This window comes from Copidosoma floridanum, unplaced genomic scaffold (assembly GCF_036245765.1).
Source record: "Copidosoma floridanum isolate Cflo_tuat_1 unplaced genomic scaffold, Cflo_Japanese_pri ptg000004l, whole genome shotgun sequence".
Taxonomy (NCBI): Eukaryota; Metazoa; Arthropoda; class Insecta; order Hymenoptera; family Encyrtidae; genus Copidosoma; species Copidosoma floridanum.
In genome coordinates this window covers 27893269-27908979 of record NW_028321881.1, presented here as the reverse complement: position 1 = coordinate 27908979, position 15711 = coordinate 27893269, and the positions used below count along the sequence as shown (strand labels likewise).

Below are 15711 nucleotides of genomic sequence, written 5' to 3'. Positions count from 1 at the left end.
TTCTGAAGGATGAACATATAAATATATATATATATATATATATATATATATATATATATGTGTGTGTGTGTGTGTGTGTGTGTGTGTGTGTGTGTGTGTGTGTGTGCGCGTGTGTTGTGAAGCAATTTAGGTAAGCAAATGATTTATTTGTATTCTTATATATATATATATATATATATATATATATATATATATATATATATATATATATATATTATATATATATCTACATCATAAAGTTGTATTGACGAAAGTGAGTCTTAGCCCCCCCACTCCCCCCACTTTCCTTCGCTCCCCCTCAGCTCCCCCTTGATTGACGTAGTTATTTGCTTGTTTTAACCTCATTTTTCATCAAATTATATTTAAGGGAGCTCCCCCCACTACCTCTTAGCTCCCCCACAGCTCCCCCTCGCTCTCCCTTCACATCCTCCCCATAAAATACTTACGTATCAAATGTTTTACAATCATAAATGTTAAAAATATACGCAATTTAGTATCCAAGTCATACCTCGTTTTTAGGGTTTTTTAATTTACTTGATTAAACTTTTACATTTTAAATCTTTTTCTGGTCCATGTTTAATTCACCCAAATATGAAATTCTTGATTACTTAAGGACTTTATAAACAAAAAGACAGAATTCAGAAGGAGGTATGATTAAATAGACAAATATAATTTTGCTTTTGAAACAATAATTCATTCTGTTAGCTTAACGTTGTGACATTTCATGTGTCGTTTTAACCTGTCTGTTCTTTTAAAACCCTTTTCACATTTCTTACAAACTTGTTTTTCATGGTTTTTATGAATCAATATACGTCTGTCTAAATGTGACGATTTTCAAAGTTACATATTTTTGAATTACTAAAAAATTTCTTGCTAAACAATATTTTTAATTTCTGATTTATTCTTAGATTCAATTTGAATAACAATTTTTTTTGGATTCTTACATCTAAATAAAGCAACGTGTAATTGTCCATAAGAGAATAAAGGTTTTTTAATTTACAATCCTAAGGAATCAAAACTCTGTTTTTATGATTTGTTGATAAATATAGAACATGCTAATACAAAGGGAAACTGTTTCCTATAGAAGACAAAAGGTAATGATAATAAGGTGCCAGAATTCAATGTTATTCTAGGAATGTAAGCTTTGCTTTTTTTTTCTCCCATAATTATTTCTGCTTCTATATTATACTCAAATAACTTTGTTATTTTTAATCTTGTGTCTCTACAGAGACCGTCTGATATACTTAAAGTTCTTATTAACACTACTACGGCATTAATTTTAGATTCTAATTTGTGTGGTGAAAGACCCTTTCTAATATTATTTCAGAATTATATTGGAAAATCAATATTTATGTTATCGTATGTTTTATCAACTCCTTTGTGAATCACGTATTCTGCTATTGTAAACTAATTTTCAGCCTGCATTGATAAATACAGGAGTAATGTCGTTATTTTGTCTACTCAATCTGTTAAGGGAGCGTCAGCCCCACTAGTATATATATATGTATACATACATATATATAAATAAAATTCTGTGTGAAATGTATTTCAAATCTTTTTTTAATGCCCGCTTAAAGTTTTTTTGGCTCTCTTATGGTGGCACCAGCTGTCATCAATTATGAACTACGGCCACAACAGGCTTCTAAAGACATTTCTCCTGTTTGATAGAGGACTATCTGACAGTCGTTTTTGTAAGGAGAAGCCGCTTTAAGTGCTACGTATGAAGCATGGGTATTTTATTTTAAGGTAAATTTTCCTTGTGTTGAAACGTGTCAATGACTTGACTGTTAATATTCTGTGATTTTCTGTAGCTGCAAAGTGCGTTTTAATGTTTAGTTTACACGTGTAAGCAATAACTACATTAAAAGTTTAAGAATCTGATTGTTCTTCAAATTCAGTTAAAATGAGTTCAAGTCCTTCAAAGTTAAAATCGAAAAAGTCAAAGTAATTGACGAAAAACAAATTGACTAAATCTCCTCATAATGTAAAACAAAGTTTTAATCCTCTTGAAGAACATAAGTATGCCAAATCACAAACTAGTCCATATTTTGACACCTCAAACAAAAATTTTAGTGTTTCTCAAAGTAAACCTAAGATAAGAGGAGACACGAGTCCATTTTTTGATTTTAAAACATCAATTTAAAACAAATCAAGTTCTGACTTTCCGTATAAATTGTTGAGGCTAAACTAAAAACATACAGGAACATTTCCAGAAAATGAAAATCGGCAACAAAATCAACAGCAAAATATGCATCAAATAGCAGTAAAATGTAACAACAATATTTTACAATCATGTAATTCAACAAAAACAGTAAGGGAATTGAGAGAACAACGTATGTTTCAAGTAAAGTTACCGAAATCTTATGATAATGAGGATAAAACAAGACGCTAATATTTTACAGGAAAACAAAGTATAAAACTTTTTTTAAATTAATTAGAGGAAACACGTACAGAAAAACTGATATAACAATTACGTACGCCTACATTACGATTGTTAAATTTACGAAAACGATAATCTGATGAGAAATCTGACCAGTAAGTTTTAGTTTTGTACAAATACTTTTAAAGTACATTTTAACAACGTACTTTTTACTTTTCTTAGTATAATTGTGAATGCTTGATATTGTTAAAGATATAGAAAAAAACTTAAATTACAAAAACAAATGTCTGAATTTAACGATGCATTATCTTCACAGAATTATGATTTTTTAAAGTATTACATGTTATACTTTTATATTAACTTAAATTACTGTTATATTAACTTGAAGTTTACAACAAAGAAATCTTTAGTGTTTGCTACAAATTGAGAATTAATTTATCAACATAATAAAATTTCAATTTGTTTTAATTTTTATTATTAAATGGAAATCATACTATTAGTTTTTAATTATTTTTTTTTCTTTCCTTTTTTTTAGAGAAAAAAAAAACAAACAATCAGGAGCCAAGACAAAATATATGTACAAATTTACACACGAATGCCTCGTTACATGATGATCCATGCTCAATATAGGACTCTGTCTGTGTACCAACAAAATTTGAGAATACACTGTATAAGTATAGTGCTACAGGTGCTGAATCAAATTTTATTTTAAATTACAACAGCGATATTTCATCTAAGCCAGCTGAAAATTGTTTGTTCTAATGTTTTTTAAGAATTTCAAATCTTACAGTTACACCTTTACAACTAAGTTGGCTACTGTAACAATCATCTTTTTTATGTTTATGTTTAAATCCCGAAAATGTAAATAAGATACTCTCTAGTGACCACAAATACGGAGACATGGACTAAATATTTATATTTGAAAGATTATATAATACAAATATATGAATACATTATCACTTTATTGATTTGAATATTAATATGGAAAGAAAAATCTTCGCTCCTTTTGAAGTAAACGATTCTTCGAATTTCATCCATTTACATTGAACAAACTTGCATTTCACACTATTAATTTCAATTTCAAACATTATTTTACGAAACAGAATTGATTTAAAAAACATTCATGATCCTTCAGATAATGTCTTGGAAACTGACGTTGACTTGGAAATAGATAATAATAAAGTTGTGGTGAAATATACGAACTATGATCAACACAGACAAGCACATTAAAATTTTTTTAAAAATTTTCTACATAATACTTTTTGTCATTTTTGCACAGTTTGCGATAGACTTTGATGGAAGAAAGATTTGAGATTGTCATCTGCAGCACATGAAAATATTTTAAAAACAATTTTACGGATAAATAATCTTTTTTTTTTCATTTATACTCTTAAACAAATTTTCATATATAATAATTATTTATAATTTAATAAAATTTTGTTAGCAGCATTTCTGTAGTGGCTATTTGATCTACGTGTGAAAAATCTTTGGACAAACAAAAAATTCTATTATTATCCACATACAACAGATTTTCACATCCAGTCATTCCATTACATGTACCAGAGTTAAATATTATTGAACAGTGACTTACTTCTCGAAGAATCCCTTTTATGCAAATAAGAAGACTTAGATATGTTTATGGCCAATCCAGTATTTATAAAAATATTATTAATGTTCTAATTGATATTAAAACAACAGTCGATAAACTTCCAAGAAATATTCAAGATTACCATTTTTCTTTACGTACACATTAGAAAAAAGTTAATACATAAATTGAGATACGTTAATGGTCTTGTAAAAAAAAAAATTTTATGGACTGGTTAATATATTTAAGCTACCAGGGAACTTCGACGAACCAATCGTCGGGGTGTCGATCCACAATATCTTTTATATTTGGCTGTTAAAATTTTGAGACAGCGAGTTTGAAAAGCTGTGACTGTAGCTTTTAATCATATTGGCCATGATTAGGCCAATTAATCTACGAAAAAGATGACATTAGTGTTAACAGAAAACAAAAAATACGTTTATATAAAAGAAAATGATTCAAGAAACATAGCGTTTTGTTTTTTCCGTTATTCAGTGGCTGAGTTAACCTAAAAAATTCGTGAAAGTCCGAAAATCACTTTTTTCACGTTTGAAAAAAAAGTTGACCTCCAATGCCGAAAAGTTAAACAACAAAGTTGTAGATCTTAAAAAACCTATCGATTGACGCGCGTTGGATATAATTTGAATTCGTAGTTGCTGAGAAAACTTGAAAAAACCATCGAAAATCGTCTTTTTTTAATTTGTTAATAACTTTTTGCTTTTGAGATTTTAAAGTTAGTATTTGGTCAAATTATAAGTTCTTGGTTCACACATCTTCAGTTGTTTTTTTAGCGAAAAATGCTAAAAATTTTTCGAAATATCGCATTTTTTCGAAAAAAAATACCTTTTGTAAAAACTTCAATAGACGTCAGGAAATAATGCTGGAGCGATTTTTCAGGGCTTAATCTTTTGGTCTAGACTAATTTTATCATGCATTGTATGAAGTTAGTAAAATTTTTTAATTTTTGATGCCGAAATCGGACTCCGAAAAAAGTACTTTTTTTTTCTATCGGTTGTTTGCATGTTTTATACGTATTTTGATAATTGCACGTATATAACTAACTGCAATGCATTGTACTTATTTTTTAACAATTTTTGAAAAAAAAATTTTCATGATACGACCATGTGAAGCCAAGTTAGGTTTTTTTTTTTTAAAAATCCCTATGCGACGGTGAAAAGCGTAGAACTCTGAAACTTGCACACTTTACTAACAAATACCCATTTAGCATTAAAAAAATTATTCGCAATCGTTGACTTTAGCGGAACAATGGGTATGATAACGTTACAGTTGAGCAGCTGCATGAGGGGAGAACATCTTTCTCTCACTACTCCGACTCCATTTCGGAGCCATATCGGAGCGCCCGAGTAAGAGCAACCAGCCAGACACACCTCATACCAGCGGGCAGTCGATGCGCGACGCGCAAAAACACTCAACTGTAACGTTATCATACCCATCGTTCCGCTAAAGTCAACGATTGCGAATAATTTTTTTAATGCTAAATGGGTATTTGTTAGTAAAGTGTGCAAGTTTCAGAGTTCTACGCTTTTCACCGTCGCATAGGGATTTAAAAAAAAAAAAAACCTAACTTGGCTCCACATGGTCGTATCATGAAAATTTTTTTTTCAAAATTTGTTAAAAAATAAGTACAATGCATTGCAGTTAGTTATATACGTGCAATTATCAAAATACGTATAAAACATGCAAACAACCGATAGAAAAAAAAAGTACTTTTTTCGGAGTCCGATTTCGGCATCAAAAATTAAAAAATTTTACTAACTTCATACAATGCATGATAAAATTAGTCTAGACCAAAAGATTAAGCCCTGAAAAATCGCTCCAGCATTATTTCCTGACGTCTATTGAAGTTTTTACGAAAGGTATTTTTTTTCGAAAAAATGCGATATTTTGGAAAATTTTTAAAATTTTTGGCTAAAAAAACAACTGAAGGTTTGTGAACCAAAAACCTATAATTTGACTAAATACCAACTTTAAAATTTTAAAAGAAAAAAAGTTATTAACAAATTAAAAAAAGATGATTTTTGATGGTTTTTTCAAGTTTTCTCAGCAACTACGCATTCAAATTATATTCAACGCGCGTCAATCGATAGGTTTTTTTAAGATCTACAACTTTGTTGTTCAACTTTTCGGCATTGGTGGTCAGCTTTTTTTTCAAACGCGAAAAAAGTGATTTTCGGACTTTCACGAATTTTTTAGGTTCACTCAGCCACTGAATAACCGAAAAAACAAAATGCTATGTTACTTGAATCATTTTCTTCTATATCAACGTATTTTTTGTTTTCTGTTAACACTAATGTCAAATTTAACATTGAGCCTTCGTAGATTAATTGGCCTAATACTCATATTATAAAAGAGCAAATTCAATCGGAAAATTATAAAAACAGTTGTATTGCAGGTAACTTTGCTTTTCTTCTATGTACACCTAATTCTACTTGGTATTAAGCTGATTAAAAAAAAGATCTTTTTGCGATTATTAGACGATTCGGTGCACCAACAACTTTTATGACTATGAGTGCAAATGAAGTTGGATGGTAAAGTTTATTGAAATTATTATATAAATTGAAACATAATGAAACTGACGTTTCTGATTAATTTTTTGCAAAGCAACATTATGTCAGAAAAGCTAAACTAACCAATGACGATGCTATTACATGTTTTATTTATTTTAATAAATAAGTAAATTTTTTAATAAACATTTTGCAAAAAAAACAAACAGACCATTTGAAAAATACTGGGTGCTAGATTATTTTAAAAGAAAAGAATTTCAACATCGAGGTAGTCCTCATGCTTGTATTTTTTTGTGGTCACATAATGCACCTGAAAATTTATTAAAAAATGACGATGACGTGATCAATATAATCGATGAATTAGTTTCAGTAGCAGTATCTGAAGCCTCTGGAAATATTAATATTCAAGGGCATAAGCACACCTCCACTTGTTATGAAAAAATGGATCCAAAAAAAAAAGAAAATTGTAAATTTGGAGTACCTTTCATGCCATCAAAAAAAACTGTGACATTTATACCAATGAAAGATACTGACTCCAATTTTTCTGAAAAAATTTTAATAATTATAAGAAACATTACAGTCTGATTCAAACAAACTTATAAAATTTTGATGACGAAGATTTTGATAACTTTTATAGCCACAATGGTATCATGTCTGACGAATATTATTACAACATTATCCGTGCTGCCATTACTCAGCCAAAGTTGTTTTATCGTTGAACGGCGTCGAAAAAATGGCACAAAACGTTCAATCCATTTGTTTTGCACCATTTAAAATCTTATATGGATTTTCAAACTATTCAAGATGATTATTTTTGTGCTGGTTACGTTGTCGAGTACGTTATCAAACACAATCGAGGTATAACTAATTTACAACGACAAATTATTGGAATTATGGCTGAAAATTCCGAGCTTGATATAGTTTAAATTACAAGAAAAATGAGTGTTAACATTCTTAGTTCTGTTAAAATGTCAGCACTACTGCGAAGCTGCTTGGTACTTATTGCACGAACCAATAGCTAAATCATCTTTAGCAGCCGTTTATATATCTACTCTTCACCCTACAAAACGGATAAGACTAAGCAAAACTATGAAAGAACTTAATGAAATGGATGACAATTGTGGAGAGAAAATGTGTTTGATAAATACGAAAAAAGACCTGACAGTCTCGAAGACGATACGTTGGTACAGTTTGTTGCTGAATAATATTTGAATAATAAAGGAGAATATATTTAAAGGCAAAAGCCTAGAGTTATTAGGTATCGTTATTACGATATGTCTGAATTTAATGATCATGCACGAGAAATAGTACTGTTACACATTCCCTTTAAAAGCGAAGAGAATGATATTTTAGCTGAAAATAAGTTCATTTAAATATATAAAGACAATGATGATCAAATTTTGGAGCGCAGAAAAGAGTTTGAATCTAACATGGATATAAAGAAAACTCTTGAAGTTTGCAAGCAGTTGCATAGAAAAAATGATGAAAACGATGTTCAAGACAAAGATTTACAAAATTAAGCTAACATGATTTTTGAATCCAACCCGTATAAAAGATTGCTTTGCGATCCTGAAGGTGCTGTTAACACTGATTTGCAAGGTGCCTCTTTAAATAAACTTAGCGTCATAGCAAAAAAGAAAAAATTCAATGTATACTGAACAGTTTTACGATTTAATGAGATCTGCAAACAAAGAGTAAAAAGAACTCTTACATATCATTATTGATTATCTTCAGAATAAACATGAGTCACCTTTTCAAATATTTTTGACTGGTTCTGTTGGGTGTGGTAAAACATTTGTTTTCAAATTAATTATAGAATTATACAATAGGCTCACTGACATTGATAGTTGTTGCAAAACTAACATAATCTATGCTTCTACTGGTAAAGCTGCTGTAGCAATTGACGGTACAACCATTCACACTGCTTTCAAAATTTCTCTTTTAAATCTATTACCGTTATAATCAGAACTTTTACAACTACACAGATGTCTTTTTGAATACGTTAAAGTATTTATCATTGATAAGACAAGCATGGTCAGTGCATTACTCGTGGTTAAGGTTGATACGGGTCTAAAACAAATTACTAAAAATTATAAAAGTCATAACATTGACGTTATTTTTATAGGCGATTTACGTCAACTTCAACCAGTTAGATTAACGCCTACTTACAAATCAATTAAAAATTGTATGGTTGGGCTTTATTTATGGTAAAAATTGAAATTTTACCATCTTAATTAAGTAATGAGGCAGGCTAATAAAACGTTTTTTTCTATATTAACAAAAATTAGCAACGATGAAGTATCATTAAATGTGAAACTTGATATTCTTGAATAGAGATTTTTCACGAAAGCTGAAGTTCAAAGATTGTGCCTTGATAGAGGTTATTTATATCTTTAAAATGTAGATGTTAATAGTAACAATAATAAAATTTTACAACAATTACCACACAAAATAATTTCTACAGCTGATAATGTCATTGTTAGATCAAAAGATGCTTAACAGGAAAGTACTTTTAGACGAAAAGTACACAAAATGTCAGTAACAGATACAGGTGGTTTACCTTACGTTAATACTTTTGTTAAAAATAAGTATTATCTCATCACTTCAAACATTGATATATCTAATAGCTTAGCCCACGGCAATATTAGTAAGTTGGTACATTTAGATTTTAATAAAGACAATGTTTTTTCCGAGTTTGGCTAGAATTTCCTAGTAACATTAAAATTGGAAAAAAATCAGAAAAAAAGCTGCTTCATTTGCTATAAAAAATGGGATTAATAGATTTGCCGTACCAATTGAACTACGAATATCGAATTTGTTTAAACAAGAGACAATCAAGTTACTGTTAAACGAAAACACTTCCCCTTGAAAGCAGCTTGTGCTATGACAGTTCACAAACCTTAAGGTGGAACGTTCAATGAAGTTTTTTTATTGGTATAAAAAATTGCATTCGCAATTACTCGCTTACGTTGCACTTTCTCGTGTAACAAGTCTTGAAGGATTGTATATTGTAACACCTGATTACAATCCAACTCAGTTTAAATTTTATCATAACCATCGATAAGCTGCTTTGACTGAAAGTTTAGTAGAAGAATTTCAAAGGCTCTCTTTAAACTCTCTAGAGACTAATGCTCAAATGATAACTAATAACATTTCTGGTAGAAGAAATATATCTATATTAAGCTTTAATATTCAAAGTCTAAGGAAACATTCACTTGATTTGAATAATACAGTCACTAGAAAATGTAATGTTTTAATGTTGACTGAAACATGGATTAAAAATAATCAACAAATCGATGTACCACAATTTAACTGTGTCATCCATTTTAAACGTGTTCATGAACGGTCAGCTGGAGTTGCAATATAGCATAATATTAGTGATAAGTGAATATCGTTGTTCCAAATACGGATATGACTGTACGAAATACCCATGATTCGAATGTTGTAACAAAAGATATTGCAAACATTTGTTTAGCCATATCTATAATGGAAAATAATTAAAAAATAGTAATAGTAGCCATATACATTTTACCTAATCGAAAGAGAGAAGATATAATTGATACAATTCACAGAATAATACTGAAGTATACTAAAAGAGGTGCATAATTGCTTGGCCAAGATCTTAATAAACTTCCACTTATTTAAGTTAGTGATTTTAACATAAACTTTGCTCATAAGAATTTCGAGCCACTGACCAATTTCCTCTTCCAAAAATTAAACTAAACTATGAATAATAATCCTGAAAAGTACACAACAAGGTATGGGACCACGAGAGATGCCGTTTTTTCTCAATACATAAATAAAATACAGTAAAAAACATACGTATCTTATTTTTGTTACCATCAACCCATAGTTTATATGGTAGACTGTGATTTATTTTTATATTTAGTTAATAATTTGGAATAAAATTAAATATGTATATACATATGCACATTTTTTTTCTTATGTTATAGTAATAAAAATGTTTACAGTTAATTTCATATTTTATTTCTAATTCACTTCCATAAAAATATCTTATTTTTTGAAATAAAACAAAAGTTATATTAATTGGCTACAAAAAAAAAAAAAAATAAGTGAGAAAAAATTAATTTAGAAAAATATATATACAGACATTAAATGAAAAAAGTCAAAACAAAATGCAATGACAAACAATTAAAAATAAAAATAAAGAAAAAGGTATAAAATAAAAATAAAAATTCAATAAAAAAAAGAAATAAATAAATAAATGTGAAATGATCAAAAAAAATAAGCTGAAAAATGATTTGAAAAATAGTTAAACGATAAAATCAAAGAAAAAAAATGAAATTAGAAAAGACACTTAAAATTAAAATTAAAGAAAAAGTAAAAAATAAAATAAAATAAAAATGAAGGAAATTAAATTAAAAAAAAAATGATAAAAAAGAAATAAAATAAAAAGAAGGTGATAAATTAAAGAAGAATATAAGATAAAAAAGTAATTAAAAAAAAATAAAAAAAAATAACATGAAATGATTGATAAAAAAGCATTAAAAAAACAGGAAAATAAAAAAAAATAACAAATCAAAAAAAAGATTAAGAAAAATTAAATAAAAAAAAATTTTAAAAAGTAGAAAGAAGCAAATCAGAAGATTTAGATAGGTCATAAGACCCATGGTAAGAACGGAATTCTTTAAACATGAAAAAAGTGCCAAAAAATAATTAAACATTAGATGCGTGTCGAAGAACATCATAAAATGAAGAAGCACAATTTCTCAGATAACAAGAATGTTGTGAGATCCAAGGTTAAAATGAAGCTCTATACAAATAAGAACTGCATGCATGTTGTTTAGTAAAACAAAAACTTGAAAAACTAATCAAAAGAAAAAAAAAAAAAATTAGTTCAGTACTCACGATGGTTAAACTTTTTGAGAACTGTGTTTATGCTTGACAAAATTATGTTTCTCCATTTTATCATATTTTGTGACATACATCTCATGTTTCATTAATTTTCAGCACTAATCTCATGTTTAAAAAACTTTATTCTTACCGTGGTTCCCATGACCAATTAAAACCCCCTGATTTTTTTCTTCTTATTTTTTTCATTTTTTAAAAAGTTTCCTTTATTTCATTTTTTTGTAATTTTTTCAGTTAATGTTTTTTTTTATTAATTTTCTTTTATTCCATTGTACTTTTTTATGTCTTTTTTGATTTCATTTTTTTTTTCTTCTTAATTTCCATTTCACTACTTTTTTTCCTTAATTTCTTTAAATGTATGATGTTTTTTTCATTTAATAATTTTTTTTTTTTTTCAATATTATTTTCTTTTCTTTAGTTTCATTTCCTTTTTAGTTCTTTCTTTAATTTAATTTTATTTGTGAATATCTTTTTTAATTTTATTCGTTTTCCTCAATTTCTTTGTTTAATTATTTTTTTATGTTGTTTTTCATTTTATTTTTGTTATTTTTTTACATTTATTTATTTAGTTTTTTTTTTTATTTAATTTTTTTATTTCGATTTTAAACCTTCACTTACATTTTTATTATTGTTTGATTGTATCTTATTTATGAATGAAGCTTTTTTCTAAAATTTTTACAGTGTACACATCGATTGCTTGTCTTCCCAACAAATAAATTTTATAAAAAACTTGCTGGCTGTTACTGCATAACGGCATTCGAAATATTAATGATTTTGCCATTTATAACGAAGGATTTGCAAGAGATGACGTCACTACCGCTCTACACAGCTGTGCAGATACCTTCCAGCCAACTTCAAAAACGAACCAGCCATTAAAAATTACATTATCTCGGGATCCATAGGTTGTAAAGTGACATTTTTTTTTTAATTTCGAAAAGCTCGTAAAAATAATGACATTAACTACAATTTTAACTTTCTAATAATTAGTGCAAGATATTTATTTTACATTCAGTAATTTTCAATGAACGCAGACATTGTTTTTTCGCTAGAAACTGATTTAACTATTACAATTATTTAAAAAATAATGTTTGTTTTGTACCGTGGTGTATTTATCACTGTGCTACTTCGTAAATATCGTAAAAAGCAAGCCAATTGCAGTACTTAAAAATAATGAAGATTTGAAAAATGCCACTAAAGTGTTTTATGATCCTATGGCCAGTTCATCGACAGTTGCTACAGTTAGTAATCAAATAATTGTAAAACTCTATTGCATATAAGGATACTTTACTGTACATAAGGATGACCAGGGGAAGCTAAATGAGCTGTGAATCATGCACTTCAAGAAATCTGTGAGCAAATCTGCGTCCGTATTGTAATCGCTGCCACCTACAGCGGGTACTGGTAAACAACACAGTTATAGAGTGTATTTCTAACTGCAGCAATAGCTACGGAAACGAAAAATCGGCTTTGCATTTGGGCATGAAGCAAACACCAAATGGTTTAATGCCAGTTTATTAAAGCTCTGAACTGATTGCTAAAAGCATTTCGAAAAAAATAACATGCCACTGCGCTTTAAAGTTCAGGTCAAATGTATGCAGCTGTAAAAAACATGGATTTAAATGCACTTGACTGTGTTTTGGCTGTGATGGAGAATCATGCACAAACGAGGACATAGTTACAGCAAAGGTTAAACATGATTTCATGCATTACGATAAAACTATTGATGAAATACTTGCAAATAGTAGAGCTGAAAAAAAAGAAATAGAAGAATATTTGGAAATAGCTGTAGATACTGTGAAAGAGGAAAAAATTGATAAAAAATTATTTATAAAAAAACACTTTCTCAAGACTAACAACAGAAATGTATACATTAATTAATAAAGTTGCAAATGTATGTATCTACATGTTTTTTACGCCCTACGTAACATTCTATAAAAATTAATTTCACACTATACTAAAATTTTCATGCTCCATATTGTAATGATAATGTATTGTATTGTATAAAACAAAAAACGTAATTTTCTAAATAATTGTAATAGATGGATCAGTTTTAAGCGAGAGAAACGATGTCTTTAATCATTGAAAAATACGAATAGTTAAATTAATACTCGGCACTAGTTTTTAGAAAGTTGAAATTGTGGTAAATATCATTGTTCCTACGAGTTACCCAAATTTAAAAAAAAAATGTTACTTTACAATCTATGGTTCCCGAGATAACGCTATTTTTTACGGCTGGTTTGTTTTTGAAGCAGGCTAAAAGATATCTGCACACCTCTCTAGAGCGATAGTGACGTCATCTCTCGCGAATCCTCCGTTATAAATGGCAAAATCATTAATTTCTTTAATGCCGTTATGCAATAACAGCCAGCAACTTTTGTATGAAATTTATTCATTGGGAAGATAAGCAATCGATGTGTACACTGTCAAAATTCCAATGTCGGTGGTGGAACTGCTGCTACCGCTGTTGCTATTGGTGGTGGTGCTGCTGCTATCACTGTTGCTATTGGTGATGGATCTGCTGCTGTTTCTGCTGATGATAAAAAATTACCACTAGTACCTGCAGTGGACGTGGTAGTGTAAGAAGCGTTTCCGTTTTTTTTGCTATCACTGTTGATGTCGCTGCTGTTATTGGTAGTTGAGCTTGCTTCTCTGCATTCTGTAGTCTAAGATCCGTATACATTATCTTGAAATCTTTCAACCACTAATGTGTCAGATATATGGGCGAATGAAAAAATGGAACATTATAAATTAACTTTAATAATTCCGTTAACGGCAGCTGTGTACATAGTTGTTGAGCATATGTTTAAAATTAGTTAAGCATATGACAGTTGGAGGAAAAATAAATTTTATAACAGTTCAGAAAAAATTAAAAAACGATTCTTAAAGGTATTTCTAAAATACCTATAACAGAAAGAATTAAGGTGTATTTATATGACTAAATAGAAAAAATTTCATTTCGAAAGCTTATTAAGTACTACAGTTTACATATATACACACCTTTAGTGCAAATTTCTTGATAGATTTAAATATGGATTTTTTATAACGTTATGTAAATGGGCTTTATTTAACATAGAATACCTGCAAATGAGTAAGTGAAAGAAGTTCATTAATATTTGTAATAAAATATCTAGTTCAATAATAATTGAAAAAAACATTTTTTGACAATCAGTAGACATAGTTACAAGTCTTTTCAACATTTTTCTTTGTATTTAAGTTTTATTTTATTGCAATTCTTAATGTGATCAGAATTCATGGTTCAAAACTCACCATTGAATGGTTATAGCACTACTTGTATCTGCCAAAGATCAGAATGACCCTGAAGTTAACGAGAGAAACTACAAAGTGTGCTTGATACTTTTTACATTTTTTTAACTTGATTTTCTTTTTATCTCACACTGATTCCTCTACACTAGGTTTCAGTCTAATTTCAAAACTTTCAGTGTTTTTCCAGACACATATACACGCATGTGCACGTGTGTGCGTGCATGTGTGTGTATGAGTACGTGTGTTATACGGTTGCCGCTGGAAGCATAGCCAGGGCCTGCTTTTTTAGAGACGTCACGTGACTCGGCTTGGCGAGCGATTTAAACCATTAAGTCAATAAGTGGTGCACAGAAAAATTTGTTAATAATGGTGCGAGATTTTACCCTTAATTAAAGTATAATAATCAACACTGTCTGGTCAGTAAAAACGAGTTTTGAAAAAATTAGAAACTTTTCATTCTTACTGACTTACAAGATTATATTATTACGCAAAAAAAATCGTAATTAAAATAGAAATGCAAGTTTTTACGAGTGAGACATATGATCTTTTGCTGTTGGTAGTAAAAGACCCATAACATTTTTAGAAACAGATTAATTTTTAATTGAAACATCACAAAATTTCTTTACAGCTTTTCTAAATAAAATGTTTGAAGAACTTCTAGTATCGTCTTCTTATGACTTAGTCTTTTAATGCTCTGTTTTCTGGCATTGAGGGACTATTCACTGCAAAGCTCGTAAAATAGCAGTGGTCAGCATCCTGATTCGCATGTGAAGTTAAATACAATGTTCCAAGAGGAAAAAAAAGATGCATACTTGCATACAAACCAGAGTATGAGCTACATCAATGCAAGCAGCTATGTAGATAAAAAAATTCACCGTATTTAGCACCAAACGCCTAACCATATTAGTTGATGAAACCAAAGATTGTAATTAATTTTTATTCATAAACTTATGAAAAACGAGAGTTATTAAGTCTAATTTTCTGCAAATAACTAAGTTGTGAGTTAAAAGAGGTACGGTCTTAAGCAACACGTTCATTAAAATTGATTTTTAAGTATTTTTACGCAAAGTTAACATTCGACGAAT

The 15711-nt window shown here is 29.0% G+C and overlaps 1 protein-coding gene and 1 pseudogene across 2 annotated transcripts in view; one reads left to right on the top strand and one right to left on the bottom strand.

Annotated features, from left to right (window-relative positions):
- The window catches only part of Tdg (Thymine DNA glycosylase), an 889072-nt gene that overhangs the window by 611688 nt on the left and 261673 nt on the right, over nucleotides 1–15711 (bottom strand). The gene's annotated exons all lie outside the window — the stretch shown is intronic.
- LOC149375794 (uncharacterized) lies at nucleotides 3856–13942 on the top strand (annotated as a pseudogene).